We start from the raw sequence: 15,554 nt of genomic DNA, 5'->3' as shown, positions 1-15,554 counted from the left end.
CCATGACACCTATTTTCTCACATCACGCTAAACTTTCAGCAGGTTACTGCTGTAATAGAATTCAGGTGCTTTCTTCGTAAAGTAAAGTTGTGCCTTCGTTTCAGTGTTGACCCCTGGTACAACACTGACAATTTGAAGGTTTGAAGGGTTTGAAGAACTATGGTTGCTTCTATTGCTTGTGCTTGGGTATGATATGCAACAATATACAAGTTGCAAAAGTACAAATACATCATGACAGAGATGAAGCTTGTACACATGTATAAAGACTACTTTTAATTAGATGTTATCAGCTACAGATACCTGAGCTGAAAATACATGTGTATGGAGTCAATTGTGGAAAATTCACATGTTTTTAAAACAAAGCTTTCCCATTCAAGGTCCTCAAAAATAAGCTCCCTGAAATCCAGGAACATTCTATTTCTGCATAAGAAACTGTAAGGCATCATATACAAGTTTGTATAAGCCATTAGTAAAACTAGCAACGAGAAAAGGATTTGTTCAAGTTTTGAAGGGAAATCCTGGGTTTGAAACATACCAGTGTGCCCTGCTGTGATGCTGAGGTGTATGTATTTTGTAGTTAGGTATCCATACAAGTGGATCATAGAACAAATCAATCCAGAATTTTCACTCAAGGCACAAATGACCAGGCTCAAACTATCATACTTCAGACACATTATGTGAAAACCCAGCTCCCTTGAGAAGTCCATAATACTGGAAAAAGTTGAAGGAAAGAGAAGAAGAGGATGACCAGCAGCAAGGTGGATGGACTCAATTACGACAGCAATGAATGCACCACTGAGAGACCTTAAAGGCTAAGCTGAAGACAGATAATCCTTTAGAGAATCCATTTATGTGGTTGCTAAGAGTCTACACCAACTTGACAGCACTTAATCAATCAATCAATCCATACCCAAGCAGCCACCTAATGGCGCAGCGGGAAAATGGCTTGATTAGCAAGCCAGAGGTTGCCGGTTTGAATCCCTACTGTTATGTTTCCCAGACTATATTGGGCAGCAACGATATAGGAAAATGCTGAAAGGCATCATCTCATACTGCCCGGGAGTTGGCAATGGCAAACCCTTCCTGTATTCTACCAAAGACAATCACAAGGCTCTGTGGTCACTAGGATTTGACACTGACTCGACAGCACATTTTTACCTTTATCCACACCCATGTGCAAAATGTCACATGAGAAGCATCTCCAAGACTTCATTGGAAAAGCTGACCAACTTGCTGTGCAATGAAATTTCAGTATTCCTGACCTGCCAGGGCCACTGCACATGTGAAAAGCAGCTCAGAGCATGTTGCAGACGCAGGCTTGAAACAGTGTGTGACTTGAAACAGTTTATGGGCACTTTTAATGTACTACTTCCATTATTGTTTCCAATGGAAACCGTTCCAGTTCAAGTCCTTGCAGAACTGCTCACCTCCATAACACCATCAGGATTGCCTTTCATATGTGCAGCAGCCCCGGGGGAGTCTGAAACGCCAACGTTGCATTGAGCAGCATATCAGCCATTGGGACTCTGAATTACAGGAAAGAGCATACTCATAATAAAGCAGTGATTTGTGCTTAAGCCATAATTTGTGCACTATTCGTGAATATAAATGCAAAAGGATAACATCAAAATGGTACTTTAAAGCTTTTTCATTACTGTATTTCATTTTATGTTCTCATTAGCTGTTGAAATAGTTGATCACTTATGCTACTAATAAAAAGACACACTCAAAGTACTTTTCCTGGAATATCACTGTGATAGACTAAGCAGACTGCATGGTGAATCCCATCATCCCTGTTAAATTAGAAAGCCAGACACTGATTTCTCAAGGAATGAACAAATGACAGAAACAAATTAATCAAGCTTTATGAAAATCTTTACTCAATTATCTTCTGCCTGGATTCAGTCTCTAAATAAAGGAACAGAACTCTATCTGAAAAAGCAGAATCTTTTTATTATGATTGCATAAGGTTGTTAGCATTAAATTATGAGGAATTTCCCCTGCATAGTGCCTTCGACATTAACAAGGCCTAGAGAATGCTATCAATGAATGCGCACTTTGAAGGTGCTGTTTAAGATACTAAGTGTGTTTTCTGAATGCGGCAATTAAATTCATAGGTACCAAAGAAATGCTGAAGAATAAAATATAAAGAATAAATAGATTGTGATACATTGTGATTTGGATGTAAATGCCTTTACCATTGTACTTTTTTCATTATTAGCTATTAAAGCCATCAGGGCTTGCTCTAAACAGGGTGGAGCAGGCTACTTGCAGAAGATTGTGGGCTCCGGGATAGGATGATCATACAGCATTCATGGATGGCTTTCAGAGGAAGGAAGGCAAAATAGTGGCATGTTACATTTCCTCTTTCCGTCCACATGGAAAAAGGGAGAAAGATCTGAAAGAATGAAGGAATTGGGGATGTGATTTTAATAGGAAAGAAGGGGAAGGGAGCGGGGTATTATCTGGCATTCTGCTTCAAGCAACAAAATGACATGGCCAACACTGAGAACTACCCTCTGCAGAACCAGCTCTTTGCCTTGGCTTTCAGTGGTGGAAGGCAATGTGCTGTTCCACCTCCCTCACTAGCCAGCACTGACCTAGTCCCCCTTGCCAGTCCTGAATAGGGATGGCATCGGCACTGCTGAGGCAGAGGGAGGGGCCAGCAAGGGGTGGGGTGCTGGGTGAGAGGAAAAATACACAAGGACGGCAACAGGAAGGAAGCTGATCTCCCATCCTGCAAGGAATCCAGCTGGATTTGGCTTTTCAGCTCTGGACCTTTCTCACAAGGAGACAGGTGGTGGGGAGTCTGACCTATTTATTTTCTAGTTTGCTTCAGAACTTTTGGCATCCAATGATAGCATATTATAATTCGGCATCAGATATCGAGATACCTCACGCATCTTGTTTTGGTTTGCCATCTTGTTACCTGCTCCTATTCCATTAACTCACTTTATAGAGAGATTAGCATTATCAAGCTTAAGAGCTGCATCTCATTGGGTACATAAGAACTTTCAAATTAATATAAAGGAACATAGCAGATCTCTTTGTGCAAGCCATTGCAGCCTCTATAATTGGCCACTGTGCATTGCCTTTTGCATACCCATCATTGTTGCCCCCATAATGTTCAAGAAGGGATAGAGATTATTCTGTTAATAGTTTCTTAATTTCTCATTCCCACCGTCCTGGTACTAATGCTTCTAGATGTTGACAATTGCTGAAACTGTAAAGATCAGTTAAAAATATGCAGATAGTAATTTGATAATGGACTATATTATGCCTTCATTATAGCAATAGCAATAGCACTTACATTTATATACTGCTCTATAGCCGGAGCTCTCTAAGCGGTTTACAATGATTTTAGCGTATTGCCCCCAACATTCTGGGTACTCATTTTACCGACCTCAGAAGGGTGGAAGGCTGAGTCAACCTTGAGCCCCTGGTCGGGATTGAACTTGTAACCTTCTGGTTACAGGGCGGCAGTTTTACCACTGCGCCACCAGGGGCATTATTAATAATGTATGTGGCACTTCACATTCTAAAAGTGTTAAAAAATCTCTCTGGCCACATTCGCACATAATACGATACATAATGCTCAGGTTGATGAACCTGAGGTAAATCCTTGCACCCTTGAATCATCCCCCAGACAATTTTCCATCCCAGGCCAGGCAAGCTCCAATTTCAGGGTAGAGAAGCCCCTCTCTCTTCCTGGTCCATTGAGGCCGCATCCACTGGAGCACAAGCTTCATAGTGCTTGTGTTGCCAGACTGTGGGCAAGAGTCAGTAGGGCAGCAGACACTGGCCACAATCTTCAAGGTGGTGTGCCTGGCATAATCATGTTTTTCCCTAGCATGGCCTGCCTGCCCTTGGCAGGGAAAGGTCATTTGCATCCTTTTAAAGGACATTTAAACCCTTTTCTTCACACTACTGGCACCCGGTGTTCCCTCTAAGGCATGCACGTATGTGCAATGCTTGCATGGGTTTTTTTTCTCCACGTGGTCAATTTTAGATCTTGCTCAGGTTGAATCAGGAAGGCCCTACTCTGAATGCAAGTGTGCACACCCTGCCTTGATACTGCCATCCACAACAAAACTCATTCTGTTAACAGATGGGGGAAAGAAATAGAACACTGCTGGCACCACCGCCCTTGTAAGAACCCTGCAGCCAAACAGCCTTGCACAAGCACAATAAATGGTAGTGGGGGTATTGAGAGGGGTACTATTATTCTGTTACTCCAGGAAAGGATAATTATAACTTCCTAAAAGGGAATATGTATATGAGGGCAGGCAAAGGATCCTGGGGTCTGGTCCACTATGAAAAAGGATGCTCTTGTGATGGCAGACACAGTCAAAGCAGTTCAGGTACTCCCAACACACACTCCTGCCTCTGTGTTGGCTTGCCGGCCAGGGATTAGCCCTCTCATGAGTCATGAACCAGACACTCCATGAGCTTTGGGTCTCCCTAAGATGTGACCTCATGAGTTAGGCCATCCACCTATAGGGGGCCCTGCTGATATGGGCCCCTCAGTATGTGTTTAGCAATAGCAATAGCACTTACATTTATATACCGCTCTATAGCCGGAGCTCTCTAAGCGGTTTACAATGATTTTAGCATATTGCCCCCAACATTCTGGGTACTCATTTTACCGACCTCAGAAGGATGGAAGGCTGAGTCAACCTTGAGCCTGGTCAGGATCGAACTTGTAACCTTCTGGTTACAGGGCAGCAGTTTTACCACTGCGCCACCAGGGGGTTTAAAAGTAGAACTCCTACTCCTCATCTTCCCCTCTACACCTTACCCCTATAGACTCCCAAGGAGTCCAGGACTCTTTACGTGTCCTGCCATTTCCCTGTGGGCTCAGTCTTGCTAGATCAGGGATGGCTTCTAGTACACATTCAAAATTCCCAGGCTGGGACTGGCATTGCAACATGTGTAGATTGGTGTTCTTGTTGCCAGGCAACGGCTGGGTGTGTGAGGAAACAATGGGGGTGGGACAAGTGCTTGAAGAGGTAGCTAGCAAGAAGCACAGCAGGCATAAAGCTGGTGCATTTCTGGGCTGGGCTGAGCCACCCTCTCTAAAGTTTTGGCAGAAGCCACAGCACCAAACCCAGGTTACAGTGGTGGTGGTGGAATTCAGATGACAAGATGCCACCTTCAGACCTCAGGTTGGAGCAGCAAAATTCACAAACCGAAGGTGCTGATTATGGTTTTGGCTCAAAAACCTCGGGTTGCTTTTGTAATGAAACTTGTTTTCATACTTTCTGATGACCACAAAATAGAACCTCTGTCCCCTTCACCATCGGTTTGGCATTATGTGCAAAAGCAATCTCTTTCTCTCCCTCCCTCCCTCCCTCCCTCCCTCTTCATAGCAACTATTATTATTCATCATTTCCACAGCACATCCCTGATTTTTTTCACTTTATTTAAAAGTATATATATATTAAATCTTTACTCGTTCTCCTTACAAAAATCTATGGAGAAGGTCATTACTATTTACATTTTACAGAGAGTGACAATATAGGCTGAGAACCATTGACTTGCCCAAGGTTACTTAGTAAGTTCAAATATGACCAAGGATTTGAATCCAGGTGTCAGTCCGATGCTCTGTCCTCAGGTCCACCCAGGCTGTGTTGTGAGGGTTAATCATTGTTATTCTCTTTTACATATTACAGACTACTAGGATCTCAATTCTACTCTGGCCAGACTGCTTTTAGGAGTAAAAAATTAAATAAACAAAACAAAACAAAACAAAACACCATGCAAATGGTATATAAAGAACTGAGTCTAAAGGCTTGCATTAGAAAGCTTTTAATGAGCTGCAGTATTAGTATGTTTATTTAAACGATGGGTATTTATATTATACGCTAGATAAATCTTCCAGAAAAATGAACATTTGACTTTCAATTAACTTCCAAGGGAAACATTTACAGAGCTGTAGTTAGGGACACAAATGAGACCAGGCTTGGACTGGCCCACAGGGCAACAGGGCATATTTCCAGTTCTCCCCACCTGCAGGGCGCCCCATGCCCCACCACACTTGGCAGCAGTGAATACTCCCACCCTTAAGTACCCATTCTACTCAAAACCCGGCATCCTTCCCACATACATTCCACCACCCTCTGAGTGCCCCCAGTCCGGCCCTGGCTGAGACATGGGCAAAATTAGCCTTTTGCATCCAGACACTTGTGACCACAGTATCAGGAGAAAGGGTACGTTTTGCCCCCAACTCAGCAATACCTGCATTGCAATTGTGAAAACATCTTTCATGGAAGTCAGTCATCTTTCTTGGAAATCAGTATCCGTGTCTATAGAGGGAGAGCTGGTGTTGGATGTGCATTCTCTTACAGGACAAGAGAGTACCCTGAGAAGTCCAGGGCAGCCATAGTGAATGTCATATTAGCCCTTTCTCCAGAACTGATCTCATTTGCTCACCCAGATTTTCCAGATAATCCACACAAGGTTACTGCTAAACCTTAGCATTCCAGGGTGTTCCTGTTGTTCTCTCATTTTATTCATTTATATTCTGCAGCAATGTAAATGTTACAAATGAGAATGCAAAATATGTGGCTGAACGTTGTATTTAAAATTTACATTCCAGTAATACTGTGTGTGTATACACACATCTATCTATCTGTATATTTATCTCTCCTAGGCGTACCCATTGTTAATCCCATGTGTGGCAGCTCTCGCAAGAGTTTGTAAGCAGCTGCCCATTAGTGATGGGGACGGGAGAAAATAGGGATGCTGGCTGCCAGTGGGTGGTTGGCCAGTGGGAGCAGCTGGCAGTGGGCTGGGCTGGCTGCCGAGAATTGGTGGGTGGGCAGGAGGAGGTGGCAGGCTGGTTTTCCAGCTGGCCCGCCAGCCAGAAACAATGGGTGGGTGGTGGGGGAGAAGCCGGGGGGGGGGAAGCAGGATGGGGGGGGGAGAAGCAGGTCTGGGGGTTGAAGCTGGCCTGGGGGAGGGGAGAAGTGGGGCTGGCCAGGCAGGCGGAGCCTTTTGGAAGGGTGGTATAAAGATTTTAATAATAAATAAATAAATAAATAAATAAATAAATAGTATATAATTATGAGAGTCAGCGTGGTGTAGTGGTTAGAGTGCTGGACTAGGACCGGGGAGACCTGAGTTCAAATCCCCATTCAGCCATAATACTAGCTGGGTGACTCTGGGCCAGTCACTTCTCTCTCAGCCTAGCCTACTTCACAGGGTTGTTGTGAAAGAGAGACTTAAGTATGTAGTACACCGCTCTGGGCTCCTTGGAGGAAGAGCGGGATATAAATGTAATAATAATAATAATAATTATTATTATTTTCAGTTGTACCTGTTAATGCTCTTTCATTGGCACATTTCTATCAAGTCCATTGGTCAAGAGGGCATCATCCACATTTGTATGTGCTAAACAAGCATAGACAATGCCTGTGGTGACTGCCCAAAGAAGCAAATACAAAGTCTAGCAGCAAGTGATCTGTTCCAAGTGTCATCTTGTAGAATAATGCTTTTAAATATCCCCCAAGTGCAGATGTTGGATCATTAGGATTGGTGTAACCAGTCACATCCTTTATTCTTTCCAAAATACAGTATCTTCTCAATATGTTTTAACAATTGAGAAGGTCCAAAATATCACATGATGGATGCCCTCTTTAGGTGTTTGATACCTCGAACAACAACAAATATATATACACACACACACACACACACACACACACACACAGAGGAACTGAATACCATAAGCCTTAAGGGGCCTTTCTACATGGCAATAAACTGTGGAATGGTCAAATCTTTCATACATGTTCTGATTTGTTTACTTTTTCAAAATTTGGGCCTTTCCAGACAGCAGTTGACTGCAAGATGCCCAAAGCTTTAGTGCAAACTCCAAGTTCGATCTTACTCCCTGTACTGATGTTGCAGCAAGCTTCTGCACTACTACCTACGCAATCTTATCCTCTGTAAATATGCCGAGAAGGGCCATGCATGATTTCCACAGCTCCACCTGCTGACCAACTTGCGCATTCCAAGAAAACCCAACCCTTTCCCCCAGTTGCCACAAAAGCAGTAATGAAAAGGGGAGAGTTCTGAAAATGCAAGAGCTGGCCAGTGGGGCGCCACGAAGATGGCACCAAGTCCCTGCTTGGCATGTGTACAGAGAACAAAACCATGCCAGGACAAGCACAGAAGCTTGCCACAGCAAGTTTACAGAGAGTGAGATCGTGCTTTCAACTTGGGTGAACGTTTTGGCTATCCTGCACTTTATTGCCTTCTGGAAAGGCCCAACATTTGAAAAATATATGAAGTGGATTTTTGGGTGGTATTGTTGCATAACTAGGACTTGGTAACAAATCATCCTTTCTTCAGAGCAGCAACAATAGCAGAGAATGGGAAAGGGGTGGATGGGTGCTTAAGAGGAAGAGGAGAAAGGAATCACTGCTAGACTGGAGGGCATTCCCGCCTAGTCTAGCCATACCCTCAACATGGGAGGAGAGCTGGTCTTGTGGTAGCAAGTATGACTTGTCCCCTTTGCTAAGGTCTGCACTGGTTGCGTATGAATGGGAGACTACATGTGTGAGCCCTGCAACATATCTCCCTTAGGGGATGGAGCTGCTCAGGGACTGGAAGAGCATCTAGGTTCCAAGTTCCCTCCCTGGCATCTTCAAGATAGGGCTGAGAGAGATTCCTGCCTGCACCCTTGGAGAAGCCGCTGCCAGTCTGTGTAGACAATACTGAGCTAGATAGACCAATGGTCTGACTCAGTATATGGCAGCTTCCTATGTCCCTATGTCACTTAGCAAATAAGTCAGGTCAGGCTGGGGACTGGGAAAGAGAAACAAACTCCTCAGAGAGCTGCTCTCATGTGAATGACTTTTGAGAAACCTAATTGCTTGGGACTGGTGGTGCCCAGATCTGCAGCTGGCTCCCTGCTCCTGAGAGCCTGAAGCTGTTTTTCTGCTTCTTTGTGCACCTTGCTTCGGAAAGGTCAGCCACACATGCTGGCTCACCTGGCTGCCTCTGTCTTCAGCACCCATACGTGCCTCTCCCTACAAGGCCCTCCACTAATTAAAAGAAAACTAAATGTTCACCACTTCTTAAAAAAATAAATAAAGCGGAAGTGTGCCAATAAAACTTTTTTTTTAAGGTGCAGATTGTGCTAGAGTCGGAAACTAGTTGTTGCTAGAGTAGGAAACTAGTCAGGAAATGCGTAATTGGGGCTGCTGTCAATCCCATGGCTGGAAGCTGCTCTGTCACCTTTCTAGTGAGTCAGCCGTATTGAACAGAATTGGACTTCTGGATAAACATACTGTAAAGATTGTTTGGGGGAGGAGCATTGTGGCTTTGCAATGGGGAATGTAGCACTATGTTAGAGCTGTGCAGAATCACAGTTGTGTGATTCTGCTTCCAGCTGATTGCATAAGCCTGGATGGGTCTAAAGAACCTCAGTGTGGGAAAGACCCTGTGAGAAGCACACTGAACTGCCAGTTAAGGAAATGAGAGACAAGCTGCCCAGCCAAGCCACGGTATGTGGTCCACATGCAGCTTTGACTGAGGCAATTCAGATGAGGCTACTGAACAAAGGACTGAACAGTAGACCATTAAATCGTGGATCATTAAGTGGAGACACTCCAGCATGTGTGTGTTTTGGAAGTACAAGTGTACTTAGATGTGGACTAGCAGGCATATTTTCTCCTCCTCTCTTCTGACCATTAGTGGTTGTGGTTTGGAAGAGCTGGCAACATATGAAAGACAGTGGCAGCACAAACATGTTGGCACAAGAGGTTACGGGTGGAATAGGAGGCCAGGAGCACAGAAATAGCAGCGACAGTCAACTTGTTTGTGTCTTGTAATTTGTCTGGTTATACATTTTGGTCACTCCTGTGTTTTTCGCACTTAGGCCCACCTGTGAAGGTGACTTTCATATTGCTTCATAACTTTATCTAAAGGTGTTCTTAACAAAGAAAGTGGATAGACAGAAAAATATTTTTAATGCAATGTTTTGTATATCTGTCATATAGATGTACTATATACTTCAGGATGATATACTGGCATGGCTGCCCACAGAGGGCAGTGGAGTTCTTCCTCCCTCTGAAAACTCTAAACTTAGTGAATATCCTCAATTTAAATCTAAATGTACTTTCCCTTTTTCTTTGACTGACATAAATTAGTAAAGAAGTCGGACTGGCTTCAGACTTGATGCCTGGTATTCCACAGCCAAGACATATAGTAGATCCTGTATAAAATAGGATCCTGAATGCAGTCATGGAGATATGGTTTGTATCTCTTCTGTTTTCTGCTTTAATGTCTGCCTGTCAAGAGTCCTACTATATTGTTAAATGGATAGATCAGGGCTGGTCTATCAATAAGTTACAGTGAGTCAGCAACCTCAGGCATCAGACTGGATGAGACAGCACTGCTGCTTTACTCCACCTCCCTTATCATCCTCCTCTTCCTAACTTTTGATAGGACGGGATGGGGGATGGAGCAGCAGGAAATGTATGAGTCCACAATTGCTGTTGCTCAGTCCTCCTGACATTTCAAAAGGCAACGAGAGCAGAGAGACGAGCAACTGTGAAAAGGAGCAGTGACAATTGCCACAAGCTAAAAAAGCGGGGGAGGGGGGTGGCGGCAGAGGGAAGAGCAGAGATGTCCAGGTGCGGGGAGAAGGGGTAAGGCAGGAGAGGGGCAGTATGGTGTGCAATGAAGAGAGAGGTCATGGTTGTTTGAGGGCAGAGGGGAAGAAGGACAAGAGTCTGTGTTGGAGGTGGGAGGCAAATTTCTCTGTGGTGTGCTTTTGCCCCATAATTAGGGGATGGGGGCAGCCACTTACTAAGCCACCTCCAGCACCAGCAGAGCCTAGACTGCATCTGGGACAAATTAAATCTATTTGTTGCAAACTAGTTTTGAAATTATAATATAGGGAAGGGGATGTCAACGATATAGACCAGTGGCCTGTAGTTACAATAATTAGTCCTCGCCTAACCCAAAATTTTTTACTGCAGAGAACACTTGTATACCACACAGATCAGCTTGATGTAGAAGGCAGGGCTGAAAAGAAATAGAATCTAGGATGGGTTATTTCATTGTATGATATCATATTGTGACTCTTTCCACTAAAACACTTGGAGCCCGGGAGCCCTAGAATCCTGCATTTATATCTACATCATCATTCACTTGGAGAAAAAAAATCCCAACTTAAGATGTCATCCCAAAGCCACAAAAATGACTATGGCACCAAACACGGATTAAAAAAAATTAAGGTGTACAGAAAATAAAACATTCAGAGTAACTTTTATTAGATGTTTCTTAAAGTATGTATATTATTATTCTCATGTAATAATTTTAATAACCTGAGGCTTAAGGATGTTATGATGTTTAAACATGTATCCTCCTGCAAAACTATATAGCCCCAAATGCACTGTGACTCTGAATATCTTCTTAGACATTTACATTTCCTGTGTCTCTTCTGTGTGTATTGCCCATTACTGTGTGTATTGCCCATTACAGCTATTACATGATGTCACCCATTACAATGATGCTGGCACCCATGATTTCACCATGACATAATTCTTATGTTATCCATTTCAAACACTGTGGCACTAACAATTGTGGCACTATGACATAATTGTGAAATCCATGATTCCACCATGACATAATTCTCACGTTATCCATTTCAAACACTGTTTTAAGTATGAAGAGATACCAGAAAAGGAAGAAGGGAGGGAGCAAGAGAAGTTGTAAAAGTGACAGTGAATCACAATGAATGCTAACTGGTTTTCATACTTTCTGTTATTCCCTGTTCTCTCCCTTTTCCTTTTTCAGTTGCCCATTCATGTGCAAGACATCCACGGCAGGATTAATAAGTGGTAATTTATACTCCAGGGCAAATTGAAGTGTTAATTCTTGCGGAGTAAGTTTAAAGCATGTTTGTGATCACATTTCATTCTTTTTGTATATCTTGTTGTTTTCTTCTCTTATAAATTCTACCCTGGATAGATTACGCGCGCACACACACACACACACACACTGTTCTGTTGATATTAAGAGCTGCAAGATCTTACATATTTTCCAACAGCTAAATATTCTACTAATGTACAAGGTCTAGCATCCGTAAGAGACGTATCCTTTGTAAACAGGTGTCCAGCATTTTTCATTGATTCCAATGGGAGAGTTAAGCAACTGCTTAAATATTTGTCTTTGAAGTTGCTGCCATTTTAAAATGCTTAACTTGGGCTTGATTGCACCTATGATGTATGTGTCTGTCCACATTTCAGGTACCATAGTTCCCTCATGTGACAAGAGAAGAGGAATATATATGAAATAAAATCCAATTTCTCCGCTGTCACCTCGTCCCAAACTTCCAGCTCATTAAAAAAAGAAGTTTTCATCTTCATCCAGTTTCATCTTCATCTTCATCCCACCCCACCCCCATTTTAATTCTCTTCAAGTAGAGGGCAATAGCTTAAACCAAAAGCCCCATAGAACCTTTCCTGTGTGTTTGAAGTTAGTCCTATAGGATTTTTGTTTAAATCAGTCAACCGTCTAGTAAGTAAAATACGTGAACTAATAAATAAACACCCTTGCTGACAATTTGCCAACTTTCCACATTGTTTTTTTTTTTAAAGAGTTCTGTGTAAACTGCCACAGCAGGTCCCAATCTGGATCATGAGTACAATGTGGAGATTGAGCCTTTTGGCCCCGTTGTGGTCCCAGCCCAGATGGGAGGCCTGCAGCTGCTATCCATCCCGGGAAGGAAGCTTTCATTGGTGCTGAATATCCAGATCACCATGTGTAGATCTCTGTTTACTTCTAGTGATATGTTTGCCTCTGATAATATATGTTCTATTCTTGTTCTCTTGTTTGCCATTAATTTTATCTTTTTCTATATTGTTGTTTCTCTGCACATAAACACCTGCATTTTGCACAGGTCCAAAAAATTAACTGGTGTAGTTTTTTTTAATCAACTTCAAGGACCAATTTGGACAGGAGTATAGATTTGCAGCCAAGTTCTATATTAGACCTCAAAGGTCTGCAAGGCTGAGCTAGATTTCAGGCACCTGTGTATCAAGAGCCTTTTTAAATCAGAGCCCTTTCCCCAGTGTTGTCAGAGGTGCCCTTACCCCTGGACTTCCAGGCCTCCACATCCCCGGGGGCCCCCAAATATTGTTTAGTCGATCCCGAGTGGTGTAGTCTCCCGACCAAGCATGATCATGCTTAATTTGCGGGGGGTGGGTGGGTGGTGGTGGTGGTGTTCAAAGGCCCTTAGGTCCAGGCTCCAGAATTACTTAGGTGCACCTCTGTTGTGAAGACCAGTTTTTTAAAAAGTGAATCTGCATCTACAGCGTTGTGTAGTGGTTAGAGTGCTGGACTAGGACCGGGGAGATCCAAGTTCAAATCCCCGTTCAGCCATGATACTAGCTGGGTGACTCTGGGCCAGTCACTTCTCTCTCAGCCTAACCTACTTCACAGGGTTGTTGTGAGGAGAAACTTAAGCATGTAGTACAGCTCTGGGCTCCTTGAAGGAAGAGTGGGATATTTAAAAATGTTTAAATAAATAAATAAATAAAGTAAGTCTGTTTTATCAGTAGATGGAATAAACTCTGTCGAGCTATAAAATGGAACTGACTATTCTATAGTTCAAAGACAGTTCTCAAAGAACTATTTCAAAGACTGTTTTAAAACACTTTGTTGTATACATAGCAAGAAGAAAGGCAGCTATCTTGCCATCAGTCAACGCTTTCAACTTGCATTCAGTAAGATGGGGTGGGGAAAAACGTTGATAAAGAGAGGCCCTTATTTTTAGTCAAATGAAGAGCCAATTTAACCACAAAAATCACCTTGTAAGGTGTCCCCAAGTGCTCTTCTTTTGTCCCTAAAATACTGCTTCCAGCAGCTGCCTTGAGACCTACGGAGAAGGTCTGAAGCCTTAAAAGAGTCTTTCATGCCTTTTATGTATGAAATGCACTGTATGAGGTTCCAACTCTGAAGGTGTTGCTCCGTTCTTACAAGGAAGTCACAGAAGGGATTTGAGCAACTCTGCAACGTTGCGCAGCTGCTGGTGGAACACCTTTCCTGGATCATACCCAAGGTTGTGCAGTGTGCATTGTGAAATAATCAGCTTGCGCTTCGTGTTCCGTTAGAGGTGCTGCAACATCTTCCACTAGCACAAGAATTAATCTGGAACAGAGGTTACTGACTTCACACAATGGTTTGATGCTAGCAGAACAGTGTCACACTAACACAGTGCTAGCCTGGATCCTGCTAATTGTGGAGAGACCATTCAAATCCATTTCATATGACTGAATTCAGGAGTGCTGGCAAACTCTACAGAATTCACTAAGGAATACATTCAAAGGAGCAATAGCATGACAGCTTTCATTTCCTATAGATACAATTCACAGCGAGCATTTCCTAAACATACCCCAGTGAAATGAATGGATGCTGCCTCAGAGCATAAATGTGCTCTTTCATCAATTTGCCAAGTAGTGGTGCTTGCACATTCACCTATCCAGTGGATTGTCTGATATATTGTAATGAGTGGCATCTACACTGTAATATTCTCTGCATGCTGCAAGCTCCTGAAAATGCCTAATCCTCACAGTGGTAGAAGATTTATAAATTCACCCCCCAATTTCCCAACTCATATTTTAATGACTCCTAAAGTCACTTCATACATTTTGAGGGATTGTCTCATGAATATTTTTCATATTTAGGCTTTGTGCAGAAGAATAATTGTATCCCTGAAGGCCACTTCTTACAAGATGTTAAAAACAGGAAACTTACACACAACATTTGAACAGCAACACAGTGCCACCAAGATGACATTCTCCAGGTCATATGATACACTAAACCTGTTCACACAATCAACAAAATCAGGATAGGCAGGATATCCTGATTTGCATGGTTGTGTGAACTCACAGACATCTTTCCAATGCAGGTTGCTCAAAACATGGTAACTCAGCTTTTGTACTGTGCTCTTAACCAAGATAGGAGAGAGGAGCTCTCCTATCTTGCTTTTCTAGTTGTGTAGATCCACTTGTTTCTTCTATCCAGGCACCGGGATCCAGCAGGCCTGGAAACAAAAGAGAATTGTGGCTATAAACGTGATCCTGTAGCTGGAGCACCCAGAGGTGCAGATAGGAAATTTTGGACCCTGGACCTAATGAGCTTATGGTGGCTTCCCTTCAAAACAAGCATAATCTCCATATATATACATTTCACCACAATTCCACAGGTCTGGGCCAGAGTGCATAAGCAAAAAAACAAAAACAAAAACAAGGCTACGAAAGCTCCAATAGATTCACATAACTTCTTGACCATTTGACTAGGACAAAATATGTTTTCCTTACCCAAGTTTAAATGCAAAACCAACTTTTTGGGTTCTACCTGCTACATATATCTGGTAGGTTCTTTAGTTTTTATAGTTCTCAGTTTTTTGATTGATTGATTAAGTGCTGTCAAGTTGGTGTCGACTCTTAGCGACCACATAGATAGATTCTCTCCAGGATTATCTGTCTTCAACTTGGCCTTTAAGGTCTCTCAGTGGTCCATTCATTGCTGTCATAATCAAG

General features: G+C 42.9%; 1 long non-coding RNA gene across 1 annotated transcript; it reads left to right on the top strand.

Moving 5' to 3' along the window:
• Window positions 1-4,997: 4,997 nt before the first annotated feature.
• Window positions 4,998-12,924, top strand: LOC128326053 (uncharacterized). Its single transcript, XR_008307828.1, has 3 exons — window positions 4,998-5,194; window positions 11,806-11,893; window positions 12,609-12,924. It is a non-coding gene; the product is annotated as an uncharacterized LOC128326053 (long non-coding RNA).
• The last annotated feature ends 2,630 nt before the right edge of the window (window positions 12,925-15,554 follow it).

The sequence above is a fragment of the Hemicordylus capensis genome, chromosome 5 (assembly GCF_027244095.1).
Source record: "Hemicordylus capensis ecotype Gifberg chromosome 5, rHemCap1.1.pri, whole genome shotgun sequence".
NCBI lineage: Eukaryota > Metazoa > Chordata > Lepidosauria > Squamata > Cordylidae > Hemicordylus > Hemicordylus capensis.
The sequence above is the reverse complement of the archived record's forward strand: the minus strand, read 5'-3'. Positions and strand labels throughout refer to the sequence as shown.